This window comes from Ammospiza nelsoni, chromosome 4 (assembly GCF_027579445.1).
Source record: "Ammospiza nelsoni isolate bAmmNel1 chromosome 4, bAmmNel1.pri, whole genome shotgun sequence".
NCBI classification, from domain to species: domain Eukaryota; kingdom Metazoa; phylum Chordata; class Aves; order Passeriformes; family Passerellidae; genus Ammospiza; species Ammospiza nelsoni.
Genome location: NC_080636.1, coordinates 71,837,245 through 71,864,569, shown reverse-complemented (window position 1 = coordinate 71,864,569; position 27,325 = coordinate 71,837,245). Strand labels below are relative to the sequence as shown.

At 35.3% G+C, this 27,325-nt stretch overlaps 1 long non-coding RNA gene across 1 annotated transcript in view; it reads left to right on the top strand.

Moving 5' to 3' along the window:
• Nucleotides 1-398: 398 nt before the first annotated feature.
• LOC132071944 (uncharacterized) overlaps nucleotides 399-27,325 on the top strand; it is a 43,839-nt gene continuing 16,912 nt past the window's right edge. Inside the window, exon 1 of the long non-coding RNA XR_009418266.1 lies at nucleotides 399-461. This is a non-coding gene — a long non-coding RNA (uncharacterized LOC132071944). The remainder of the gene's footprint in view (nucleotides 462-27,325) is intronic.

Sequence of the window (27,325 nt, the reverse complement as noted above, 5' to 3'; positions counted from 1 at the left end):
AGTTTCCCAGGGAGGTTGTAGAGTATTCCTCCTTAGGGATATATCAAAATTGGTTTTGGTCAGTTGGCTTTAAGTAGCCCTGCTTGAGAAGGGCAGTTTGACCAGTTTATCTCCAAAGGTCTCTCCCAAGCTTACTTGATCTGTGATTAAGACACACATTAAATGAAACTCAGAGGTGAGATCAGCTGACAGAGCCATTTGAGAAACTGTAGGGCGATGCAGTATGGGTAAATGAAGATGGTATAGAATGTAATCTTACCCCCTAGAGAGTTACAGCTGAGCCAGTTACTAGAGATTAGGAGCAGGCCTGATGCTAACAGGCCACAGCTGTAGCCAATAAGAAGAGTGTTATAAAAGAATGGGTTGGGTGGTTGGTTGAGGGGAACTGGAGTTGGTTGGCTGTTGTGAGGGCAAGGGACAGTCAGTGCCCAGAGGAGCTGCCTACAGGAAACATCAAGGAGGTACGAAACTCTAGCAATATGGAGCCATTGCAACGTAATGGTGATAGAACTCTTGCACTATAATGACAACAAGAAACCAGCCATTGCACCAATAGCATTCTTAGGGATCAGAGAGACATCACAGAAGTAATGATGTCTGGTTTGTTTTTGTTTTTTTTTTCAGGGGTACTCTGGTAACTGTTGTCTTTCATTGCTTTTACCATTAGGTGCCAATGACAGCTCAAAATAAATTCAGTTATCATTTTATGCCACTGAATTTGAAAGCAGTATTTGGCCCACACAGATTTAAAATCTATTTTAAGCTGCATTATTTTATGTTACTAGGCATCAAAATACAGAATATTCAACAGTAAACCCTCAGATGTTTTTGGAGTTTAAAACACTTAGTATAGTTGACTGGAAAAGAAGATACATCTCCTGAATGGGAATAAATAGTTACTGAGATTTCTCATGTTGATTTCAACAGCACTACACTAATATAAGTGAAGGAAGTGAAGAAAAATGCATTCATCTGTGTTACAGCTCTAATAGATTTTTCAAAGGCTTATACTGGTACGACAGCTTGTCTTTATTTAATTTTAACTCTCTAAATTTAAAGAGCAGTTTAAACCAGAATGATAGAAGCTAGAGGGGAAAGACACCTATTAGATCATTGAGTTAATCTCCTGCCACTGCACAAGTGTTCTTTATAGTGTATTTTCAAGTATTTTGTCCAGAATTGTTTTTAAAGTCAAAAACAATAGGGCTTCTACTCCTTAGAAAGGATTAGAATTTTCTGGCCCTCAGGATATTTCTCAGACGTAGTCTTTATTTTCTTTTTCATACTTTAATTGATGTAGGTCTGATGTTCTGCAAAAACAGTAGGAAGATTAATAAAGGACCTTTATTGCCTGCTTTTTTTCTGACAGCCTACAAGGAAATGGGAACTACAGCTTTAGGAGTAATGCAGCTTTTTCTGATCCAGCAGAGCTGCAGTGAAAGTTCAGCCCCACCCTCTCAGACAGGCAGCATAGCCAGCTCTTTCTCATGCCCAGTACAAAGTTTTGCCTTCTGGTGCTTTTTTTGGCTCTGTTGCTGCCTCTGAAAGCTCTTGTAGCTTATCTCTTTCTTTCACGGACAGAAATGTTCATTTTCTTTCTTGCTGTTTAGTAAGAATGTCAAACCTAATAGTGAAGATGTCTCTCCTATCTAGTCCATAGACATCCCTGAGCTTTTTATTTCTTTGCCCCTTCTCACACAAATAATTTTGTTCATGTACTGTCAGTTTTCTCTCCCCAAAGTCTTAGATATTTTCTGACTGCTAGTTATTGAATTTTTCTCTTTTTCTGCTGTTTCTCTGAGATGACATGTTCATTATCTGGCCATTATCTTTCAGAGGTTTTTTTTCTGTTATTCCCTTGCCCCTTAATTCCCTTTATTCCCCATTTCAAACTACTCACCCACATCTCCTCCTGCTTGCCAAATTAGCTTCTTCTAGATTTTTTCAGGCATAATTACTGTTGGAGATGCTGAGCAACCAGCATATTGTGTGGTGGACATAGAGATATTAAGCCTGCTGCAGCTTTTTTTACTTCATAGGATTTTCTTAAACAGTGATTAGGTCTGAGTTGGTCATAGATTTAAATCATCTGGCAAACAGGGGAGAAGTGGGTTCTAGACCCAACACAAAAGATTATGAAATAAAAACATAACAATATCCAGGGAACGAATTGATCTTCATAGATATTTAGTAGAGCAGCAGTGCCCTGCTGCTGAATTAGGGCTCATGTTGATACTGAAGCTTGCTGTACTGGCCATTAACATTGGAACAGCTTGAGGAGGAGGAGCTGCCTGGCAGAGGCTACAGGGCCTTCACTGCCATAGCAACTGAGGAGCTCACATCGTGTTTGGGCAGGGTAATGAATGCTACCTGGGTCTTAAATGTTTAGGATGATAATTGCCCGAACACTGTATTAGAAGGCATCCCTTTTAATGGGTGGCCTTTTCCATGAGAGCTTGGTGTTCTGCATTTTTAACTTTGGTTAATGGCTAATTTCTTCTTTATTTTTTAAAATTGCTATAAACAGAGTCTAGAAACCTGGCATTTGGTTTAGGGGACTGCGTTATGGACAGCAAAATCTAGAAATTAATGCTGCTGTGTCACATTTCTTACAGTGATGCATATGTTTGTTTCTGGGTCTGTATTTAGTAACTACTAAGACTGAAATGATGCAAAAAAAAAAAACAGAGCAAAGGTGGTGGGATAAGTGCTCTAATGAAGAGGGAGAAGGGGTTAAGAAAGTTGATGGGTGAAATAAGAACCCAAGACTTATGGTATACAAAATGTGGAATATATTGATGAATGGATATGTCCAAAACTTGACTGACTGTTTTGAAGAAGGCTTTTGTTGTTGAGTCTGAGAAAGTGGCTTTATTCTGAGAAGTTAAAAATATTTTGTATGTCTTGTTGAGATGGAGTATTGATCCCTGACATTAATGCAGAGTGGCTTGTCCCAATTTGTCCTAAATTACTTTTTTTCATGTTTACTCCTCTCTCAAGCTCATATGCAAAAACCAGTAATTTTTTTGACATCAATTCTTTTTTTCTGTGGTTTCCAAAATTGTAACGGTATTATTATTATTTTAAAGAAAAAGACTATCAAGTTGAAAATCAATTGTTAGTTACTGTTTAACACATCAAGAAAAACACTGTTTTCTTTCTGAAGGTAAACTAGTAGAATACTCTTTTTTTTCTGTCTTGAGTCAAAACTACACTTTGCATTTGTTATACTGTCAGGTGCAGCTTTTCAAATAAGTCATTGGCAGAATTACTAAAATATTACTAGCTAAAGTAGAAAATTAATTACTTTACATGACATAAGAAATGTTCTAATCTGATCTGAGAACATGAATAAGACAGGCTGATAGAGACATGACTAGAAATCCAAGGAAAGAACTGCTTAAATCTGGGAAGACTCAGCTACTATGCAGAACTCAGCTCTCAGTTTGTCAAGGCCCTGAGTGCACCCACAAGCCCTAATTGTCCTGACCAGCCGTAGTGCACCAATTTATCCTCTCCCTTTTGGTCCAGAAGCTTTTCTTAAGCTCAGGTTGTGTCCTAGTTCCTGGCTGACCTATGAAACATGCATCCCTGCACCAAACTGATTTCCTCTGATCCTGATGTTTTTATTGGATGCACAATTTAACCTCTGTCCTGACTGTCACATCACATTTGCCTGATGATCACTGGGCAGAGCCTGTTACTGCCACCAATCCTGCTTGGTCCTGTGGAACTGCACCCGTGTTGAATTCCCTACCCCTGTCTGTGCCAAGGTCACCTGTAGCTCATCCTCCAGTGTGTGGGAGCCTTGGTCTTGATGCTCGTGACAGCCAGTTCCAGGGGTCACTCCCCTGCAGCTGATGGCTGGAGCAGTGCAGGGTGTGATCTGTCTCCATCCTTGAAAGGGTGTGTGGGTGGTTTGTGCTCAGCTTGTTGCCTACAGAAAGATTTCAGGCTGTTCTGTACAAAGCCACTTTTCTAACCATGTGATTGTCATCCTGTAAAATAGTAAGGATTTGTATCATCACAGATGCAAGGCTTTTCTTTTGCCTTTGTTGAACTTCATAAGAGTCCTTTTTATATTCAGTCCACTTTTTTTATCCATTCAGCATCACTCCAGTGTGGATCTATCCACCCAGCCTGATGTCATTTGCTGACATGATGCAGGACCCTTTTGTTATGCTAACCAGGCTGTTAATGAAGATTTTAAACAGTATCATCTCCAATATGGAAACTTGAGGAACATTGGTAGTTACTAGCTATCAGAATTTATTTGCATCTGTAGTTTAAAAACCATGATTACAACTTTGACCAACATTTGAATAATATCCCATGATATTATCCCCTGAAGTATTTATAAATATTAACTTTAATTTCTCATTTGATGTTTTAGGAATTGTTACAAATCCAAAACCTGTGGAGCAAACACCCCTGCATATGGACAAAGGCTATGAATTCACAAATTATAGATACAGGGCTGAAAATCAGGCGGCTCTGAATATCCCTCTGCCAAACTGAGACAATACACATCTCTATTTGTGCCTTGTTTCTCATTGAATATATTGGAAAGGCAGTGTACTTGGGAAGTAGACACACATCCAGCAATTTTTCTCACATTAATAGCTTTGAAATGTCTTAGTCATACACACATAATGAGATATTTCAGTATTTCAAGCAAAGTAGCCACTTTTGAAAGTAGCTCTTTAAAATGAAAAGTACAAATATTTTTGACCCATAAGAACAGAGAAACACATTTATTTTGCCAAGATACTTCATGTTGTTGCTTCAAATCCTTATTATTCTAAATTACATACTTTTCCAGCATGCCCAGAATTTCCAGAAGGTGTTGAACACATGCCTCAGTAAGAGGCACAGAGGTGCTATGAACTGCTACTCTCAACTGAATGGGAATGCACTCTTGCCTCTTTGACAATCATTCCCTTTAAAAGCCTGTCATGTACTTCAAAGGAAGCCCAGGAAATATTATTACCCACTTGTGAGTTGCTGTATCTGTCTTTTATCAGTTATTTCTTACAACTAGCTCAGTAGAGATGGTATATAAGAGAGGGTACAAGAAAATTTTTTGTCTTTGCTTGCGTCATTTGATAGCACAGCCAGATCCCAACTCAGGTAGCCCAGAGAAGTCAAGCAGGTTCCAACAGGTGGTTCCTAGCGGACCACGCATGAAATGTATACCTGAATTTCTGAAGATAGACAGACAGAAGATTCAGAAATTCAGAAACCTGAATTTCTGAAGATAGATCGACGTAACCCTGGCAAAATTAGGGTTTAAAATAATGTTAAGTAACAGTATATATTACTTAGGCATGAGAATAGTTGGGGCAGACTCTGCCCAAACTCACCCAAAGTGTACATTTGAAGACAATTTCCACCATTCAATCAAGATGACGCATTTCTGTGAGCTTTTGAGTCCTTGTGGTTTTTGTTCATTACCCACTGTGGGTTTGAATTCTGCTTGAACCTCAGGTAGGCTCAAGCAAAAACCTGTTTTGCCAGACATCTGATTTTTGTGACTTGGATCAGTTTCCACTTGCTGAACAGACTTTATGTGATTGGCAGTCTAGCAAGTACTGCATTTTAGTAAATGTATGGAATAACAAAAGATGTATGAGTTTTTGTTCTGTAATTGACTCAGTGATGTGTTAAAGCAGTTGTTTGGAAGGTTAAGGAGAATGGAAATTCTTCAAGGAATGAAAAAAGTAAAGAAAATGTGCATTTGAATAATATCAAAATTACTATTTGCCTCCTGTCAGTTTGCTTTTTTTAGTTAATTTTCTTCTGAAGTGCTTTGTGTTGAGTATAAACAAATACAGAGGGGAAACAGAATGCTACTATTTTTGTTTTGGTTGTCTGTTCTTGTATTTGTGCAGAACCAAGATGTGAAAAACTGTTGGTCTGCTAACTTTCAGAGTTTTTTGCAGTTATTAAAAATATCCTATATAATTTCAACAGAAGCATATCACAGTTATCTTTGTAGCCATCATTTCTAAATGATTGGTGGATGAAGTGACTTGAAGCATGAGTGCATATCTAAGGGGTTAAAAATCAAATGCAAGTGAAATGTAACAGTCATGTAAACAATGGATTTGACTAACTAGAGAAAACACTGAAGTTACTGTTGGGGGAACTGTCCTTCAAGGAACAGATGTGTAGGTGTATATATTTTCATTTCAAAACTAGTGAAGCTAAATGATTTTTCCTTTTTGCATTTATCTGCTTCTACAGTGTAATTTGCTGGTTTAGTTATCAGATCACAGAGACGTTTTGTTTATTGGTTTTGGGTTTTTTCAGAATTCAAACAGATTTTAAAGACTAGTTAAAACTAAAGCCTTCACAGTTTTATGAACCTGCACAAAGTCACAGAAAAGTGAAAAAAATAAGGTCTTGATTGAGATGATTCAGGAGTTGTGATTGAAACATTCATGTAAGTGCTTTTTTGGACATGGGCCAGGGCACTTGGTTGTTCTTTCACTCGTGACTCTCCAGTGAAGCAGATCTCTGAGAATGTTGACACAAGTCCCTGCTCCAGTTTATTTTGGTAACTTGGGCTGATACAAGACTGAAATTTGCATTTCAATTATCGGGAAGTCTGGGGAGAATTCAAAACAGAAATAGGATTTGAACTTTGCTGTTTAGCTCACCTAGCATCCCAAGAACTCCAGAGAACTCTTTGATGGACTGGTTCACCTTCCTGCCTACTGACACAGTCCAAATGAACTGCAGAACAGCTCAGTGTCTCCTCATCTGAGAGAAAATGTAGCTTTTAGCTACATTTCAGTGGTTTTTATTTCATTCATCTATGATCATTTTTTATGGTCGTATGGCCTAACATAATCTGAGCATGAACTATCTTTCATTTAAGTGGTTAAGAAACATGTAGAAGCCTCTCTGCTTCACTAAAATTAAAAACATGGTAAATTAGTGTTCCTTAAAAAATTATTCTAAAAAGAAGTAATATTTAAAAATATATGATGTGTAACTGCAATTTTCTTGTTAAAGAATGGAATTTGAACAAAAACCAAGGAGCTTGAGTGAAAGCTTTAAAACTTGAACTTTTGACATCTTAAAAAGCAACAGAGGAAATTCTCAAACGCCAGTCAAAAAAAACTCCCAGAGTTGTATTCCACTCCAAGTATGACTGAAAGGTTTTAGAGAGATGAAAGCTGAGATTGTGTGCATGTATCTCTTACACACAGAAGATTTTTCTTCCTTTAAAACTTCTTCCTTTTATAAGTAACTGGTAAGATATTTTCCATTACTCTGCAAGAGCTGACAGATTTCTTTTCTACAAATATCTGCTTCCATCTGATTTTCCCTTCATCTTAGCTGTGCTACTTTAAGTCTACTGGAATTTTAATAATAACCTGATTGAAGTTCTCTACAATGTAGCAAAATTTATTTAATCAAAAATCCTGCTTTAAGAAGCAGAACAGTTTTCAATAATAGGCACTAAATTGTACAAAATACTTATAAAGTAAAATGCATGAAAATGCAAATCACAACAATGGATTTTCTCTTCTAAGAAGCACATTTGTGTATGTTTACTTTAAATGCCCTTATAAATCTTTCTCTTCTAGCAAAACTTTCTGCATGTGCAAAGAAAGAGAAAAACACTTTTTTTTTTTTCATTTTAAAATATGCTTTCATCATTGCCATAATCTGCAGCATTTTACTGCAAAATTACTTGTTTCATGGTGGTGTTTTGTTTCAGCAAAGTAAGATATTGGATCTCTGTCTTGTGAACATTGCAAAAACTTTTAAACTTATTTCAGAAATGAAAATTCTACATGAACCCCTCAGCTTTGTCATTTTCACAGTAGTCATCAAAGTAATCTATAAGGCTCATAGGTGAGATCAGTGTGCCAGTACATTCAAGATAGCAGAAATGATTAATTTTTCATTCATTATTAAATAATTTGCAAGTTAGTATTGGCTAAGTGCAAATCCTTAACAAGAATTTTTCATGTTTAAAACTTTCTTCTTTTCCTATTCTGAAAATATGATCTTGCTGATATGTAGCATAATTATTGTTGGAATTAATACATTTTTAACAGGACATAATATTCCTAGACCATCTTGAAATAAATATGGATATGGTGGTCTGGATGTTATGAAATATTCTGCATGAGACAAGAAATACTTCAAAAAGTAGATATGTTCTGGCACTCCAATAATTGGGTTCATTAATTACTTTCAATAGGAATATGAAAGTTACTTTTCCTCTTTGCAACAAATGTCACTAGTACTCATGGAAAAAAAATAAAAGCAATTTTTAAAGATAGTTTAAGAAAATCAATCTGCTCACACAGTTGAAATACTGAATACTGGCCTTCCCCCCCACCCACCCACCGTGATCCAGGTATTTATTACACGTGCAGTTCTTACAGTTAATCTAACAATACCTGCAGCCCTCAGAGGTATAGTACCAATGTTTTCCAAGGGAAATCCCACAACAACGCTTGTCTCCATTTATGTTAAACCCTTTTAAAAGGAAATTGAGGGCCTATTGTCAGTGAACTGGAAAAGGTGAAAAGGAAATGCTGTCACTCTTTTTTTCCTCCAAGTGAAATGAAATGTCTTAACATAATCTGAGAGAATAACACCACTTGGTAATGAATCTCTGATAGATGCACCCTCTCTAAGTGTTCATCTTTATTTTTGAGACAGTTTACATCTGTTTCTCATTTGTTAAAGAAGGACACTACTAGAGATTAAAGTATAAAAAGCAGTGCTTTTAAATTTCAAGCTTAAAAACTGTTAACAAGCTACAAGTTAAATATCAGGATGCACCAAAAAGCTCAGAAGGAACATAGTGAGGGTGGTTAAAATCCTATAAAAGAAACAAGCAAACAACCAAAAACTCCCAAACTCTGCTATTCATTACAATGAGCTTCTGTAGCAGAAAATATTTTAGTTACCCTTATGAGAGGAGCAAATGAGATCCCAGAACTCACTGATCTTCAGTAAATAATTTAGTTGAATTACCAGTTAAAAGTAAAATTAATAATTACTTAATGGATCATAATTTTACAAGGAGATTGACCTTCATAAGGGGAAAACATGGGCCTCTAATTTTATATAGCATAATTCCTTAAAGAGGTCAATGAAATTGTGAGTTTAATAGACAGATACACATGTTCATCTCAATTAAAAAAAAATTTTGTAGTCTTTCAAAAGAAGCTATAAAAAATGATCAGTCTTAAGGGGAGAACCAATGTTGGCTCACAGGTCAAAAGTCAGATGAGACCTGGAAAACAAAGAACCTGAATAATTCCTCAGTTTAGGAAAGTGTAAATTGTAGTGATATGTTTGAGTATTGAAAGAGAACTACCCTGGTGTAAAGGACTGTTTGCAATAATGATCTGGAAAAGACATTAAATGAGGTAATTTTTGATTATGCATAATAGAACTAAAAAAAATAATTTGAGAAGTACCAGGAGGATTTAGCAGAATGAAGTAATCAGTGTGACCATGGGTATAATGTAAATCTGGTCATGGCAGAACAGTGCTGGCAATGGTACTGGCAATTTTCTAAATGTTCTTGAGTATCATTGGTTCTATCATTAGGATTGCTCATTAAAGAAAAGAAGATTCTGACAGATATTTCTGTGATAGCTCAGCTCCCTGCCATCTCCCCAAAGAACAAGAGGAAGTAGAAGTACAGGGAGAGGAAGAAGAGGAGGTAGAATAAGTAGGAGGAGATGATGATGAAGAAGAAGAAATTATAGATCGCTGTGACAGGAACTTTTGGGAAATGGACCTAAATTAGTGCATGATACCACAGAACTGATATTTGATTAGTTCTGATGGGAATTGCTGATTGTAACCATTAAGGCAGTCAGTTCTGATTCCTTGCTGATTGTAACCATTAAGGCAGTCAGATTTCAGAGCTTTCACTCAGATGATCAGAAGCCAAATCAGGCATCTGCTTTTTCTACCCAGACATCTGACATCTAGCCATTTGAAAGACAGTGGAGTTTCACAGCAGATCGCAGCTCTTGGTCTGTGTCCCTGGGCTAGGTGTTTTCAGGGATGTTACTTTGTCAGGGCAGTTCTTTTATGCTGTTTCTCAACTGTTATTTTCCCTTGGTGAACTTCTGCTTCTTCAACCAGCCCCAGTGCTGCCCCAGCTCTCAAGGCTGGCCTTCTTCAATGACCCACAACAGACTATTGCTGCTGGCTCCTCTTCCAAGCTGCGCCCAGGTTGTCAAAGCCCCTGCTGTTATCCTGCAGTTAAAGTGTGCATCACAACAGGAGACACCCGGTGTCAGGTTTGGGCTCACACAGCCAGGTCTCCTAACAAGCTGATGAGAAACCTCGTGTCAGCGTTGGCACCTTGCCCTGTGAGCTGCCAACATGCCAGGGACCTCTTAGTGACAGTTTCTGTAACGTTTTTAAATACACACACAGAAGTATAAAAAGGTTTTGCTATGTCCGTGTGCATATGTTTGGGTTCAGATATCAGTGTTGTCAAAGCCTGAAGAGTGTGCTTCTACTTCTGTGGGAAAATAAGGTTTCTGTGTTAGCTACACAGAATACAGATTTGCTACAAATTTGTTACTTTAATGGTGAATGTATACCCTGGGAGGATAATCGGTCTGTGTTTGAGGCCCTGTTTTAAGAAGCAAGTGTGTTTTTTTCATGACAAGGCCATTGCAACAAGCATAATCGTTATTCTGATGTTACCAACTGACTAAACTACAGTGAAGGCTTGCTTTGGTATGTGTGATGATATTGGGTACAAAGTGACAGGAACTAAAAATAGGGTGAGAAATGGAGCTTTCAGAAAATTATTAACTTTCCTCCAAATTGCTGCTGAAAAGTGCAATATATTGAACTACACTGATGACTTATTTGAAGTGATATGTCCATTTTTTTCCTATAGTGGTCCCGTTCACAGGCATGGTTGGCAACATCATCTCATACAGCGCTGTTAACAACTTTCTCTTTTTTATGTTGACATATTCATTTCCTGCCTAAACCAATTCAGGTAACAGGGTATAACTCTCTGTTGAATAATAAAACTATATTCATAAGTAGAAATGCTGTCAACAACATAAGAATGATATTATAATTCATTTTCTCTAAAAATCTGAAGTTCCTGCTGTCACAAACGCATAACTATCTATGCTGTAATCAGGGGACACTTGGTGAATTGTATGCTAGCTGAATGCTAGTCTTTCCCTGTAGAATTTTAAGGCAAATAATTTTCCCTGGTAGGGCAAATAGAGAAATCTGTAAAACTGATAGGAGAACAATGCATGGATAAACATTTCAATTAATATCATTTTGTACAGTGTCACAGCAACAATCTCAAACAGAACATCCATAGGAAAAAAAAGTTTTGAAAAGTTGCAGGAGCTCCTATTAAGCTCATAAAAGTGATTTTCAGTGCTGATTGAAGCAATACATTAACTAAAATAGAGCTACTATTTAATGTTAGGCAAGCTAAAGGGAAGTATTACTAGATCTATATGTTGCATGACATGATGTGATAAAATCCTTTGACATATTAGCAGACTCCAGGAGCTAAATGTAAAAAAGACAGCTAACTAATAAATCTGCAATGATAAAATTCTGCGTTTACATAGTGCTGGATTCTAACCCACTTGCATTCATTTCTTTTTTATCAATTTTTAGTAAAAAAATGATTGTTACTCAAAAAAGAAGAAAAAAGGATTTTAAGTTTTTTAAACCAGACGGTACAAAGAATGACTTAGAATCTTGTATAATAGATAGGAAAGGGCTGGCTTGAGAAAAAGAGTTCTAATCATGTTCATATGGGAGTAAATTTTATACTTGAAATCCAAATATTTTTTTCAGATTTTTTTTTCAATAATTTCTACTCTCTATGCCTTTGAATCCATATGTATATGTGTATGATAATAATAGAGAAGTTATACAAATTTATATTTCCAAGTATAATGTCAAAATTCCTACCATCAAACATTTCTAGAACAGTCCTGTCTGTTTTAAGCTGAAGGAGATTTTGGTATTTTGTCTAACTGAAAGGAGGAGGATGTGGGTTTTTTTAACTTTTGCAATTAAATTTTAGTTTCTATTGAAGTGCAACTTTGAACTGTTGGTACAAGAGGGACCAGAGCACCCTTATTACTCATGCTAAACTCAGCCTTTTTAAAGCAGAGAAAGATTTAAGGGTTCCCCAAATGCTTGAAATTGTTAAACCAAGGAGAGTACAGTTTTTCTCAATTGAACTTTTTCTTTTATTAAATCCAGACACTTTGATCACTTTTACTATTCATCCACAAAATAAGGAGAGAGTTTTTTTGGCTCTGCCTCAGTGTCTGCCCTTTTCTCTAATACAAATGACTGTGGGAAGGCTTGATGGTGACAGAGCTATTTCACCCATCTTTTCACTTTTGAGATATTCCTAAAAGAGGAGGAACTTTAAGAGGTGTTCTGGCTGTTTTAAGGATAATTTATGGAGCAGAAATTTCTGTCACTTTATCCTCCCTCTGAGAAGGATAAAAAGGAAGAATAAAACCTGCTGAGAAACACTTCTTTTAAGGAAATCAGCAGCTCCATTTGTACTATTTCTTCCAATAACAATTGTAGCAAACAAGCATAAAATCATAGAATGGTTTGGGTTGGAAGGGAGTTGCATTTGGGAGTTTTTTCCTCATTTGCTGCTGTTTAAAAAAAAAATTTCCCTCTGCTTCCCAAAAGCCATTTCCTTTACAAAGCAACAGTTTTCCTTACTGAAGCTGAAAATAAAGCATCAGGCAGAACAAAAGAGGACATCAACAGTAAAATCTGGCTTTGAGTCTCTTCTTCAGTATCTCTGTAATAAGAGAATTACTGCTGCAGTGAACCCCTTATCTGAATGTGAATAGCTTTATTGTCAGCTCTATATCTACTTTATGTACTAAATGACAGCTTTTCCAGTGTTCTCCTTTTTATCCCCTCATTGCCCATTAAAGGCATTTGTACTGATAAGTTAAACTAATATTCAGATTTTGCTAGTTATGATGCAGCAATTAAACAAGAAATTCTTCCCAGTTTTTCCCCACAGACTTTTCTTAGCTTCTGTCATACATGATAAATAGGTAATATTTTAGTAGATGGCTGTTCTTCCACCTCAAATTATCATTAATTCACCAAGATAACAAAAGACAAACTGCAGTAAGATTCTATTTAAGCAAATATTTTGATAATGCTGGCACAAGTCACAATTGTGTTACTGTACAAAGCCCCAAAAGCTGAACTTGGTCTGCCATGTACATGGTAGATAGAATGAGAAAAAAAAAAATTGACAGTGGTTTCAAAAATATTCGATGATATAAGAATTTTTGTGGCTTTTCTAAATGGCAGTAAACAGTGAAATTATGCAATAGATTATTTGCAACTGCTAAACCCAATAGAAGTGTATCTCTGTAGTCCTGTAAAATTGTGCCAGGTCTAGTGCCCTATGGTACCTGTAGCCCACGTATTCACATGCTGAGTACACGCTGTGCTTCCACATACAGGTGCAAACAAATTGTTTCGATTTACTATTTCCTGGGCATTTTCTTCACATTAGCTCATTTCAGCCTTCTATAATATTTCTTTCTTTGCTAGTTTTACCTGTTTTTTCAGTGGAGTAGTTTCTATTTTACTTCCATAGCTGCCTTTGTAGCCACTTCAGAGTTGACTTGTTTGATGCTACTTTAAACATTTTGCACAACTTATCGGTGATATTGGCCCCAGCTGCTCTGCAGCACTTTCAGCTGTGGAAGAAGGAGTTAAATCTTTTCAGTGGAGATTTTGTCTTTACAGAAGATCTCTTCTGGATGGTTATGAAGGTTGTTGTAGACCAGCATCTCCCATGAGCAAGCTGCTGTGGGAAGAGCATCTCCCATGAGCATGTGCTGAGAATCAGTTGTGCAGCTCCCACTTAATACTAATGGGATTTTTTTTGTTTTTTTGCCATATTTGCTGCTGAGAGCATAATCCTTAAAATCTATTCATTTCTAGGGAAAAAAAGCACTTGTGGATGCAATAAACATCCCAAAGCACATCTTAGAAAATGGCATTATGTATCATGTAGCAGTCTGAAAACTTCTAGAGCACACTTTTCATTTGTACCATAGGCTACTATAACCATTTCTACTACAAAGAATTTATGCAGACATAGTAAATTTTAAGGAACTTTTCAAAAAGGAACAGTTGGAAGATTCGCTGTGATTATGTTGCAGGGACTACATCAAAACTTGCTGTGCATTGGTTGCTCCTTCCCATGAAGGAGCCTTTTCAAGACTTGACTGTCTTCCCTGTGGAACCAGTCTTTTGGGTTTGTATTGTGGGAATGCAGCTCATTAAATACTTCAGGTGTAGTAATCTACTCTGAAATGAGTCTTCACAGTCTCACTGTGCTCTAGTTTCCCTCTATAAACTGCGTCTGAGAGTTTTGTCCATTTCTTTGAGGGCAAAACTCAAGAGTTCTGTTCATTTTGTTAATCCTGTGTTAATCTTCACAGGGATTAAATTTGGTGTATTTTACCATGTATCTGCATGTGGTCCCTTTTTAAACAAGGAAGGAACCATGCATTTGCATCAAAGTGACTCATTAGGAGTAGTACATCTGTTTGAACGTTTCGTACAGATCTTGTTTCTACTCAAGTATTGTTATGGTCAATTCAGTGGAAGAAGAATTTGCGATGATTTAGTCACAGCAATAGCCAACTACCATGTTCTGTTGTGAGACATGCTTTCAAACTATTTATAAAAGCAGCAGTAATTATGTCCATAACTCAGTGAAGAAATAAAAACCATGTTGTTTTCCTCCAGCAGAACCATTTAATTCAGAGAAACCATGTAGCTGTTTTGCCCCACTTTGGGACATCTCTTCATAAGAGATTGCACCTGTGTAGCCATAAAAGGTTATGATTATCTCTACATAAAAACCATATTCATCTCTATAGATTACCTTTTAAAAAGATTAAAGACTAATGCCTTCATCTTATTCAAGCCTGGGGAGACAGCATTGGTACTCTTGTCACACATGATGAATAATAAAAGTACAAAAAAAGGTAATCCCCTGAATAAACTACATTTGCCCTGGAATTACTGTTTTAATAGCTTGGCATTTTCAATCAATCATGAACAAAGAATTTAGCTACTACTCCATTTCTTTCTGATGCTCACTGCAATTACATGTAGAGTTAACTACTCTTGCTCATATTAGTATTTGCTCAGTGGTCTTGTTTATATGGACCAGGGTTTCAAATGGTTTTGCCATTTTGAGTGTTGTTTTATAACTTTTCATGGCATGTACCTGTTTTTTTAATTCAGTACAAGACACTGAATGCTGACTGCATGAGCAATGAATGACGTTGTCAATTGATTCAAAGGTGAAGTTGCCTGGCAGCAGCTATGATGGCATAAATGAGGAAAATATAACATTGCCTTATTACCTCAAATTTATCTATTTATTTATTTAACTTTTCAATGTGTTTGAGGTGCTATAATTTATGTAGCAGTACTTTGGTGTCTTTTATGAGGGCCAGACTTAATTCATTACTTTGCCTGTTTTAGAGCAAGGCTCTATTCTGCTGATTTGCTAAATTAAAAGTAATTTTTTCTTCATTTTCAGTGAACTTTTTAAAGAGAAAAATTCATAAATTTACGTAATAGAATATGGATAAACAATTAAAATCTGACAGAGTAAATTAAAATATAAGTAAGCCATTTTGAGAAAATTCATATGCAATACATCCATTTTCTCATCCTCAACTAAATATGGCTGCTAAAAATATATTTGTTATATAGGTTCACATGAAATTGTTTTTTAAAAATATGAAAAAATTAAATTTTTTTCTGTAAGGCTTAGACTTACAGAAAATAGTGTAAAAGGACTGTATCAATGTGAAAAACTAGGAGTTTTGAGAAAACCAGTTCAAATGTAAAATTTCAAATATCACTTGACATTTCTAAATTCAGTAATTTTTATGGACTAATGTGTCAGCTGCAGATTTTGTCTTAGTGTGCTTGCAGTGAGACTGTTTCTGGTTACTGTTTGCATTTTCTGAGTTAATGCCATAGGTGCTCCAGTTTTCAGAGCTATGTAAAATGTTGTATAACACAATAGGGAATCCCAAAGTTTCTTCAATTGTAGGAGCACCCATCAAGTTAATTATAGATTTGCATTAGTAGGAGGAAGGGGCTTATCTGAGAGCAGAACATTGCTAAACTCGTCTAAAATAGTGAGGCATATTCAGAGCTGGGGTCATGTAAAGTCAGTTAAAGCACTCAGATCCAATGATGACTTCAGCCAATATTTGGGTTGCTCACCTGCATGACTTAAGACAGTATTATTATTTTTAATATCATAAAGAAATAAACTTCCAAGAACTTGAAGAGTTCTAAAAGTTAATACCCGTTGATGTCACTCCCAAATTATCTTAAATCACAGCAGTACTCGATCTTAGTATTTGTCATGCTTCTTGCCAGACTTGTATTATGTGCATATGCTCGTGTGCTTTTTGTCTTATAAATATTAATATATATACTACTACATAAAACATTAAAAAATTCTATTATTACTTCTTCTGACATTATTGTGTAGGCAAAATATAAAGGTGATAATAAGTATATGAAAATGAACAATTTATGGCCAAAGCATTTCTGAAATAATTCTTTACATAAAGCAGAAAACAATGAATCATGGGTCTCAATTACAAAATTAAACTGTGTGCAGCATGCTATTTCTTCAGTTACTTTGAGACAAAACTGGAATGATGTCAAAATTCAGTATTCAGGATTTATAAATGATTGCTGTTCTGTCACAGGCATCTCACTGTGCTTTTTCCCATCAGCATAAAGAAGGCTAGCAAGGATTCAATGGCTTTTTATCATTATTGACAAGGGCTGGATACCTAAGTGTTCAGTGAAGCTGGGGACCATTTTCAGAATACATGGCTGCCAGGCCTGGATGATGAAAGCTCTTCCTGTCCTGGTGCTGCCCTTTTCTCCTGGGCACAGGAAACAAAGAAAGCAGTTTGTGTAACAAGACCCCAGTCAGTCACCATTCTTGTTTGTATTTCTCCTGCACTGGATAAAATTAATTGGCGCTTTTTATGGTTTTTCTCCTTTCAAGCACTTAAAACACCACAATTATAATAATGTTTTATGTTACTATAATGGCTGTGCAGAATATATTTGTCCAATTCTGTGTTTCTCAAACACAATTAGCACTTCTATTTAGTATTAAATATTCATAAATTTGACCTTAGGGAACTAGTGACTATTAACTAAGAGTGAGATTGATAACAGCCCTCAATTCAGAGAGCTGATGTTTTTTTTCCTCTTTTGCAAGAGCGATAAAGGTACATCCAGAGGCTGCAATGTCAGGAAGAGATGCAATTTGCATTATTTTCTTTATTTTTTTTTCCTTATATCATAATTTTATTTTGTTCAAGTACTTCTTTAATGAAAGAGAAACAGGAAACTACATTCTACAAATGTTTCTAATATGTAATCTTTCATAAGAGTGATCGATTTTTGTGTGGTTGGAGAGCCTAAGAAGTTTTGTCCATTCTTTGCCAGAACACTCCTTGCCAGTTGATTAACTTATGTTGAAATATCTACTGTTCCAATGTTAATTTCACAGGCACAAAATTTAGTTTTTACATCATAAAATGCAATAAGTAGAAACAGAGAGAACACAGTGATCTTGACAAAATCCTGGAAAAGTGTGTGCAACTTCATTTCCTTTTGCACAGTGAAGTCAGATTGTAAGTCAAGAAACATTTAAGGGTTAGAAAATATCTTCCACTCTTTCACATTACAATGTGCTTATTGAAACTTCTTTCCATGTGCTGAAAAGTTGTACGAGAGATTTCCTCTCTCACTACATGACTATATTGAGCTAACAATGTGGACTCAGGGAGCAGAGTGGGTTAGAGGGCTATGAAGAGCAGGATTGGATTTTCTGAGCTAGGAGCTTCAGCTGAAAAAAGTCTTCTATGTTTTTTTTTTTAATCTTCTATCTTGGGCGCATGGGTGGATTGGTTGGTAGGTTGTTTGAGAATTTTTGTTTTTTTGTTAGGTTTGTTTTTGCGACATTTGAAGCAACTAATTTATTGAGTAGCAACCTTCAAAAAGGTGTTGGGACATAAACTGTGTTCACACCTCTGCAGCAAAGGATACCCATCTGTAGTTTTAGACTCAACAGAAATTCAGTCCTGATTTTCTGGAAATATATTGTTGGACAAATGTTAGAATTAGTTTAACATTTTTCAAAATGACATACAGAATTCATCTCAAATATTATCATTCCAGTGTTAAACTTCTGATAAAGAAGATATTCTGTTAGGGTGTCAGTGTTAGAAGGCAAGGCAAAAATATAATTGTTCCAAAATTATTTTTAAACCATTTGGAGATGGAGTTATTTGTAAGTTATACCTGTATAGGAGGAGATGGGATCTCTGAATATCCTGCCAAAAAGCTCTGTAGGCCAAGCAGTAGAGAAACTAAATATCTAACTAGTTAGATAATAACAGATTTATGTGATTATCATGTCTTCAGGGTTGTGCAAGGATGTAAAAGTAGTCATGGAATAAAGAGATTTCATTTGAGATGGGTGCAATGGAAGAGTACAAGAAGACATTGCTAATTTTTATCTATTTATTTTATTAGCTATTTTAATTTGGTATTCATACTGTTTACCAGATGCAAACTCAGTAAATTTTTAATCTAACATGCCTTCTACTATTATTATTATTAAATTATTTATTTATTTACCAGAAAAGAGATACATAGAAAGTACAAGGAACTTCCTTGAGATATAGGTATTTTACCTAGTTGACTAAAACTTGCTGGAATGTTTTATAATTCGGGAACTTCATCGTTAATTGACTCTAGGCATGAGCAGCTAATTAATAGTCTACTAAAAGAAAAGCAAAATCTCTTCATTGCAAGTGGGTCCTCTATGTAACCAGTGACACAAACAAGCTTTTCTGGAGTCCTGACTGCTATAACTGCACCAGGAGAAAAGTCAAAAGAGAAAACAAGTGTATGATTTTGTCTCCTTTTATCACAGCTGAAAACAGAATCAATGTGCCAATGAAATAATGCTTCAGATAACAAACAAGGACTCATTTCAAAGACAGTGCTCTTTTGAAAAAACTCATTTTCTGTTATCTCTTAGTTTGCTTAACTGGTTTTATCTATCAAAGCTATTTTATTGGAAGGTGAATCAAAATCCTAATTACTACAAGGTACAGACAAAGGACAGCTACTTAATTGGGTTAAGGGTACTGAGCTCATTTTCTTTTTTTTCCCCTTAATTATGGGAAGTTAATATATATGCATTATCTGAGATTTGAAAAATACTTAGAATCTTTATATCACTTAAGATACTGTAGGAACAAGTGCTTTATTTATTTTAAACTGATGGCAAGCCAGTTCCTTTCAATAAATAAAGAAGCAGGAGAAAGAGATTATTGGCAAAGAAAACAGCTGTATCATCAGTATACCAACAGAGTTCTTTGCTTTTTAATAAGCTATATTTATGTCTGCACCCTAGTTCCTACCTCACCATCGCTCAGATCCAGTTAAAATATATTTTTTTTATCGTGTCAGATTTTCTACATGGAGCATGTTCTCTTTTAGCTGAAAAAACAGAGCAAAAAAGAAATTCTTGTACCAATGATTTCATATTAATATTATTATGTACACTAATGGATAACATGTTCTGAGGATTTTTTCAACCTCTTCTAGCCTTAAACTTTTTATATCAAAAATATGTGGGTTTTGTTTTTATTTATTATATTACTGTATAGATTTTTAAATTAAGGGAAAAAGATCCTGATTATTTCCCTTATCTTTTTCTAGACTTTTTTGTAATTTTTAAACTAACTATGCAGTATTATTAATTTATAGAAAGAGGGAGCAATATAGTTGAGAGGAAATGACAGAAGGATCTCCTTTTCTGATGTTTCTTGGAAGCATAAGAGAAAGCCTGTGAAACTGATAAATCCCTAGGGAAGAGTTGTGTCACACACATGTGTTCACATGCTTATGTGCACATACATGCATGCTTATGCATAAACATGAACACCCCTCTGTATTCCCTGTTTGCTGTGAATGGCATGGCTATGAGAGGGTTGTACTCTACAGATACAAGTGCAAACACAAAGGACGCTCTATTATTTGCATAGCGGTCAGTTTACTCGGGAAATGTCTTACACAGAAAGTTATAGTAGAAGAAAGTGTCACTTTTACATAGCAACTTTTCAAGTTGTAATCAACCAAGAGCAAGTTTCATTGCCTATTTACAGCATATAAATGTAATCTGTAGAAGTTAAAGCTGCTCAGTTAATTTCTCAGTCTGGACACAGACATTAAATTGGAGCTCAGCAAGGTACATACTGACACTGGTGTCAGAACTAAGTGTATAGACTTCTGAATTCCTTCAGGAATCTAAAGAACTCTTTTACCTTCTCAAAAATTCGGAAGATGCTGCTGATACCTTTACAAGGTGCATATTTGACAATTGAGAAAACAAGTCTGTAGTATGGTCTACAGTATTATTATTATTGTTTAATATTTAGATCCTGTTTTTACGCATAGATGTTCTCCATATGCATCATTTCAGGGGAAGCTGCTTTTCAGTTACTTTGGTAGTTGTGTCACTAATTCTGCTGTCTTAGTGTATGGTCTCTACAATATTTTGAAGTGGTTAATCATTATTTCTATTTCAGGAGGTAAATAGATCTTTTATTTAATTCCTTACATCACATTATTTTTTTCTTAGTCAAGTAGCAGCAAAGATTTAAGCCTTGATTCTTGATATTTTTAATAATTCTCTGTAGAAACTGAGCATTATATTGTGATTTAGGTCACTTTGATAAATAGATGATATTACAACCAACTGCACTGCTTTGGAAGGCTTTTATGTGAATGAATGGCAGTAGGATGTCATTTTGCTCTTGACACCTTAGATATAAGTGTGAGCTAATAGTGTAGGAGTAGGAACTCTAAGCCTGTGAAAAATTTTAATTGTGCTTCTGACATTGACATCCCTTTGCCTCGAGAAAGCCATTAGCCCATCTCAGAATTCCCTATTATGAAATAGTGAAGATATTTAACCTCATGTAAGTATCTTTTACATAACATCATTAACAGTTGATGTTATAGGATTGCCATGGCATTGTTCTTTAGTTCATGATGTTTGCCTAATATTGCATTTATTTGTTTTGGGTTTTGAAAGTACTGAAGTGGCTTAAGGCTTCCCCTTGGCATTTATTCCTTTTTTGAAATCAATGCTATTGAATTGGTGAGACCTCTATATTGAAATATATGCTTATTTCAATAAGTATTTTAAAAAGTTAATCTTTCTTTTGATGATACCAATATAGGAGCAAAACATTACATCTCAAGGGTGCTCAAAAGAAGCAGCAGCTGCAGAGACCACTTGCAATTCATGTGAATGCCTTGGCTTTACACAGGCCCCAGTACTGTCTGGGTATGTGGGACATAAAAGACAGAGCCAGCATAAGAGCTGTGCTCAGGGCAGAGAGTTAAGTGGGACAGTAGCAGGACAGACACCAGCTTAATGCATTCTCTGAGGCAGTAAGAAACTTCCAGAGGCACTCGCTCCTCTCCCTGCTTTGGCTTTGTGAAGTGTGAAACATGAAGTGTGCCTTCAGTAACTGATGTGACTCCTCATGTCAGTGTGCTAGCTTGGTCAAGCAATCAAATAATTTACTGCAGGCAGCTCCTAGGGAACTGCTAAGGCCAAATATTCACTCCAGGTTGTTGTGGGACACTGAATTCAGATGTTGTTTCAAAACGGGCATTTTGATGCATTGATTCCAAAGGAATGCATGCAAACCTATCATGCTGGGCAGGTAAACCTGTGGATTTAAATGATACAGGAGTCTGTGTTTATTCAACAAATGTGTTGTGTGTTTTCAAACACTACTAGCACGAACAGACTGTTTCAGTGTTCTCAGCTGTGTAAATATTGCTGAAGGCTTCAGTGATTGTGCCCAGTTCCCAGACACTGAAGCCTTCAGCAGTGGGCTGCTGTTTATAGCCTTGGAGGGAGCCCTGCAGGAGCCATCTGAATAATGAGGCAGGGCTTCCTTGGTGATGAAAGAGCCTTTATAGATGTGGCATTAGTATTCCATAAGGACCAAACAATCAAATTGGAATTGGTCATTCCTTGGTATGTTAATGCATCTCTGTAGGTATCTATATGGGTGCGCAGCTTCACATGCCCACACCCTTGATGACTATTTTACTCCAAATAATTGCACTGTAATTGCTGTAGAGCTATTTTGCTGTAGATAATTTCTTCAACAACTTTATCTGGTAGTTTACCTATCTTTATTCCTCATCCTTCACCTGACTTGGCTCCTTTTCCTTCATAGCTTTTTTTGGTATTTACTCTTATTCAGGTCATCCACATCTGTGTTGTGCTTGTTCCTTCTTTACTGATAACTCTGCTCCCCTAACATATATTAACATATATTAAATAGATATAAAACAAGATGTCATTCCCTGCCAGAATATGTCATGTGCTGGAATTTTGACTAATTTTTTGATTAATTCACAAATTCACAAAATATTCAGTCGGAAGGGACCCACAAGGATCACTGCGTCCACAACCCCTCCTTTTTGTGCTCTAATTACAGATAAATTTCAGAGGATAAAGAAAACAACCTTAAAGTACAGTTTAACACTAATAATTAGTAAGATATCAGTTATAATTGTTTCCAAATCACATTTTCCCTATTGCTAATTTGGATAGTTAAGCCCTTTTTACTTATGTGTCTATCATAAATTTTCTTGCATATAAGGTCATAATAACCACAGAGAAAATTTCTTCTGGACTTCTGAAGACATGAATAATCAATGAAAATGTTACCTTAATTTATATTTAAAGATCTGTTTTGACATTCTCTTCTGAAACTCTTTTATTCTTTTACTGGAATAAGTTATTGCAAGTAGTACATTGAAAGTTCAAAGTCAATTGGTTGGCCCTTGATTAACATGTCCTTTTTATTTACTGGTTCACATTCACACATCACAATTCTCCTTAGTGATTCAAAAGTTGCAATTCCTTTTTAAAATAAGTATTCTCTCACTTCTTCCTAAGTCACTTGCTTTTTCCTCTCGCAAGTTTGAGTTTGGGGTTGGTTTTGGGTTTTTGTTGCTGTTTTGGGTTTTTATTTTTGTGTTGGTGGGTTGTTTTGTTGGTGGTTTTTTGTTTTTTTTTTTTTTTTTTTTTTTTTTCCTGTAGGGGAGACAGTGCTGTTGTTTGGTTTTTGAGGGTTTTTAAAAACTTTTTGTCATCAGGAAATTCCAGTAATTTTGATATATACAAGGCTTGATAGCTTGTGTGTTGCAGGAAGCAGTACAAACACGGGAAATATTTCAGAGAACTACATTTGACCCAGGTTAAAAATGAGAACCAGGCTAAGTGGTTTAGTCCATGCTGTAATAAATAAAAAGCCATAACACTTATGCTTATAAGTATTGTAGTACATGCTAATTACAAGAATGAGTTCTACAGAGTAATCTGGTTTCAGACAGCTTACTCTACATTATGAACTCATATTGTCTAAAAAATCAGGATCACAAATGTATCTGAAGTCTTCAATTCATATTTTCATGTTAAATATCCAATTTCTGAAAATAATTATTGCTGGATGAAAAATTAATCACTAATTAAGAATAATTAATTTACCTCCAGTGGATGAAAAATTAATCAAGAACATGTGACAAATGCAGTGGCTAAAAATTGGGTTATATGATTCTTGAATTCTTAGAGAAAATAGTGCTACTATGGTCAATGTCTGCAATGCTATTGAGATTCATATGATGGCATAACAAGTTTTAATGCCCACACTCAAAAATAATATTGGAAAAAAGAGAAAAATATTAGAAAAACTAGTAGAAAGTTTTGGCTGATTTTAAGGCAAAGTTTAAGAGGCAATGTTAACATGACTTGTCTTTTACATTCAAACACAATCTTTGCCAGCCAGAAGTGTCTATCCAGAGGAAGATGCATGAATCTGTTCCTCAGAAGCTAATGCTGGATACATTAAAAAAAAAAAAAGTTATATTAATGTTTAATTTTAATAAGTGAGAATGACTTTAAAAGTCAATTGAGATTCTCAATAGATGGATGAGAGATCATAAATATATTTTTCAATATATGTTCTATTTTAGATATACAGACACTGCAAGAGTGGACCACACTAACTAAAACTGAAATAGCTTTTGTTCTCACTTGAAATCCTATAGAATTTTTAATCTTACTCTGCTCTAAAAGCTGTGGTATACTTAGTGTAATATTTTGCTTTTACATACTGTAATGTCATATATCAACACAGTAAGTATGGAAGACACAACCAAAATTACTTTGCATCACAATTGGTGCCATTGACTGCTAAAGGTGGATCTGCTTTACTGTGGGAAAGTCTAGCTAAGAGCTTCAGTGTTGTTAACTAACAGAGGGGAGATTTTCCAAGCAGTCTAAAATTTATTACTGTTCTTCAAGATGCAGTATTAAAATAATTATGTTTAATGAATACTAAGTTGGCCAAATACCTCAATCCGTTTAAAATTATTTTCACTGCAACATGTTGACATCTGATAACAGCACAAAAGTAAAACTGAACATGAATACACAGTATTTTTCTTATAGAACAATAGTTACTAATTCAAATTTAAACATCTTGATTTTTTTATCATAATGCCATTTTTCACATTTAGTATCTGTTGGAGCAATGTACTTGAGAGAAATCTGTGTTTGCACCTGCCAGAAAAGACATTCCATTCCTAATCATTAGTTTTCTCAGATTTTCCACAAAATAAAGCCATTTGCAAGAATAATATTGAATGTGTTGAAGTCTGAATCATTAATGTCATTGTTTCCTGAACTAATCAGTTGCAGTAATGTCATAGAAGTATTCTTATGTTTGGAGATTCTGATTTGGGGCAGTATAAACCTATACAAATATACATCTAAATGACTGCTGTAAGTATAGAATTTTAGGTTGGAGTTTTTTTGAGAAATTTGGTGGTTGCTTTAGTGGCAAGGTGGTGGATTCACTGAGTTGAACTCCTATCTATGCCATTTAACTATTTGCAACTATAATTTTTTAAATTCTGCCTCCCTCTTCCCCCCTCCTTGCCCTCCCCAGTTGAGAACAGTAACCACTGTCTGTATGTGCAGTAACAATTAGCAATATAAGCCAGCTGAAATGGGTGGTAAATTTTTTGAGTAAATTGTCAAGTAAACCAAACTTATCTCCAGTAGTAGGAAAGAGTTCATGACCAGAACAGTAGTTTTCAAATTCTCAGTATCACTTTGAGTTAAGTCATGTATGGACTTGTCAAGGCAGGGGTGAAAAGCAGGAGATGAAAAAGAGAAGTATAGACACCCTTGACATCAGTGTGTTAGTAGTCAAATAGATCAAGCTTCCCTGAATAACTGAGTTCTTGAATTATTAAAACATCTTTTTACTTTCCTCCAGAAGATGATAGACTTAATTTAAAAAGAGATATTAAATTTGAAGTGATGGTTCTCAACATCTTTTGTTCTGCATTAATATGATTTAGTGATGTTCACTTTTTCTACTAGAGCATGTTACCTTGCTTAAACTGTCAGGAAAGAAAATTGCTCAATTCAAAAAATGTTCAGATTTCCAAACCCCTCTGATTTTAGTGGTCTCCAGATCTGCCCAGGAGATTTGTCTCCCTATATTTGCCCTATACATCAAGAAGCAAAAAGCCCTTACTAGAGGATGATGTGTGCTCCAATTTGTCCTCTAAAGCAATGCCTCTTTTTGCTACTAGTAGAGAGAGCCTTAGGAAACCAGCTTAAAATTAGTCTTTGTTAATAACCCATCACAACCCAAAGACAAGATTATCAAAGGAACTCAAGCAATTAACAGACTGATTTTAGTGAAATGTGCTGATTGAATTGCTTTTAATGTTCTTCTAAACATTTCATATCTTAAGAGGAAAAATTCTTGAATGGAGCAGTTAGTGGGATGAGGGGTTTTACTCAGCTTGGGTTGTGGCCTGTGAAATGAATTGTTACATATATTTTTAATAAAACAATTACTTTTTTTTTTAATTACCAAGATATTTTTAATATTTAAGATTATTTTTAATACCCCGGGAAAAATATATAAGAGAATAAACAAAGCAAGTAGCAAACCCACATATTTTCTTAACAACCAATGTGAGCTAGGCTTTTCTTTTAAGGTTATTGTTTGTATAAAGATTGTACAGGTTTTGGTTTGCCTTCACGTGTGGGGAATGAACGTAAGTGATTTCTGTTGAAAAGAGGGTTAAAATTATAGAAAATCCAAGGAATATTCTGTATTGCTTCTATGACAGCAAGAATTGAACTGAATATAAAATAATTTCCCATCTCTAAGGCAAACAGAACATTATATATATATAGATGTATATTTATAAAAAAAATATGTAACATAACATATAGAGCATAGTGAATAAGTATATATCACTATATGTCATCACAAAGCAGTAATCTGAAGCTAATTAAAATATTATACTATTATAAATCATGATAAAGAAAGTAAAATTCCCATTGAATAAGAGATAGAAAATTAAACCAAGCACGTATCTGTCCTGTTGCCAAAAATTCTATGAAACATTTACACAAATATGTAAATACAGATGGTATGGTCATAATTTCATACGTTTTCCTAAAAGTCTAGAACACTCAGTAATAACAAGTTGACAGCTTCATTATACTTTTGGATCAATTTCTTAAAAAAACACGAACCAATACCCCCCCAAAAATCAAAAGACACAAATAAAAATGATCCAAATAAAGCACGACATGTAGCAAAAGATGTGACTGCATAATTGATTGAGGATATTTTGTAGTCACACCATGAACTCATACATATTTTCTTATGAGAAAAAATATTATGTTCCTTTAAGCAATCTTCTGCAAGTGATGAATATCTTTATTGCATGTCAATAAACAGACCCATCATTATAACACAGAATTTCTGAATACTTAGATCATATTGATCTGTAATGATATGTAGCAGCACTTACCATCCAATTATAGATATCCAGGGGAGGGAGTATAAACAGTCAAAATGTGAAGTGATACTTTCAAGGAATACCTACTGTTTCAGGTTCAGAATCTTTTTCAGACAGAGCTGGCATTTCTGTATTTAACAGTCTTTAATGTGTCTTTTCTCCAGGTATTTGTCAAATTACTTGTTCAGGCCATCCAAAACACCCTGTAGCAAGCATCAACCTGTAGAGGCAATAGATAACCTAGACACCTGCCTTCTCTTTG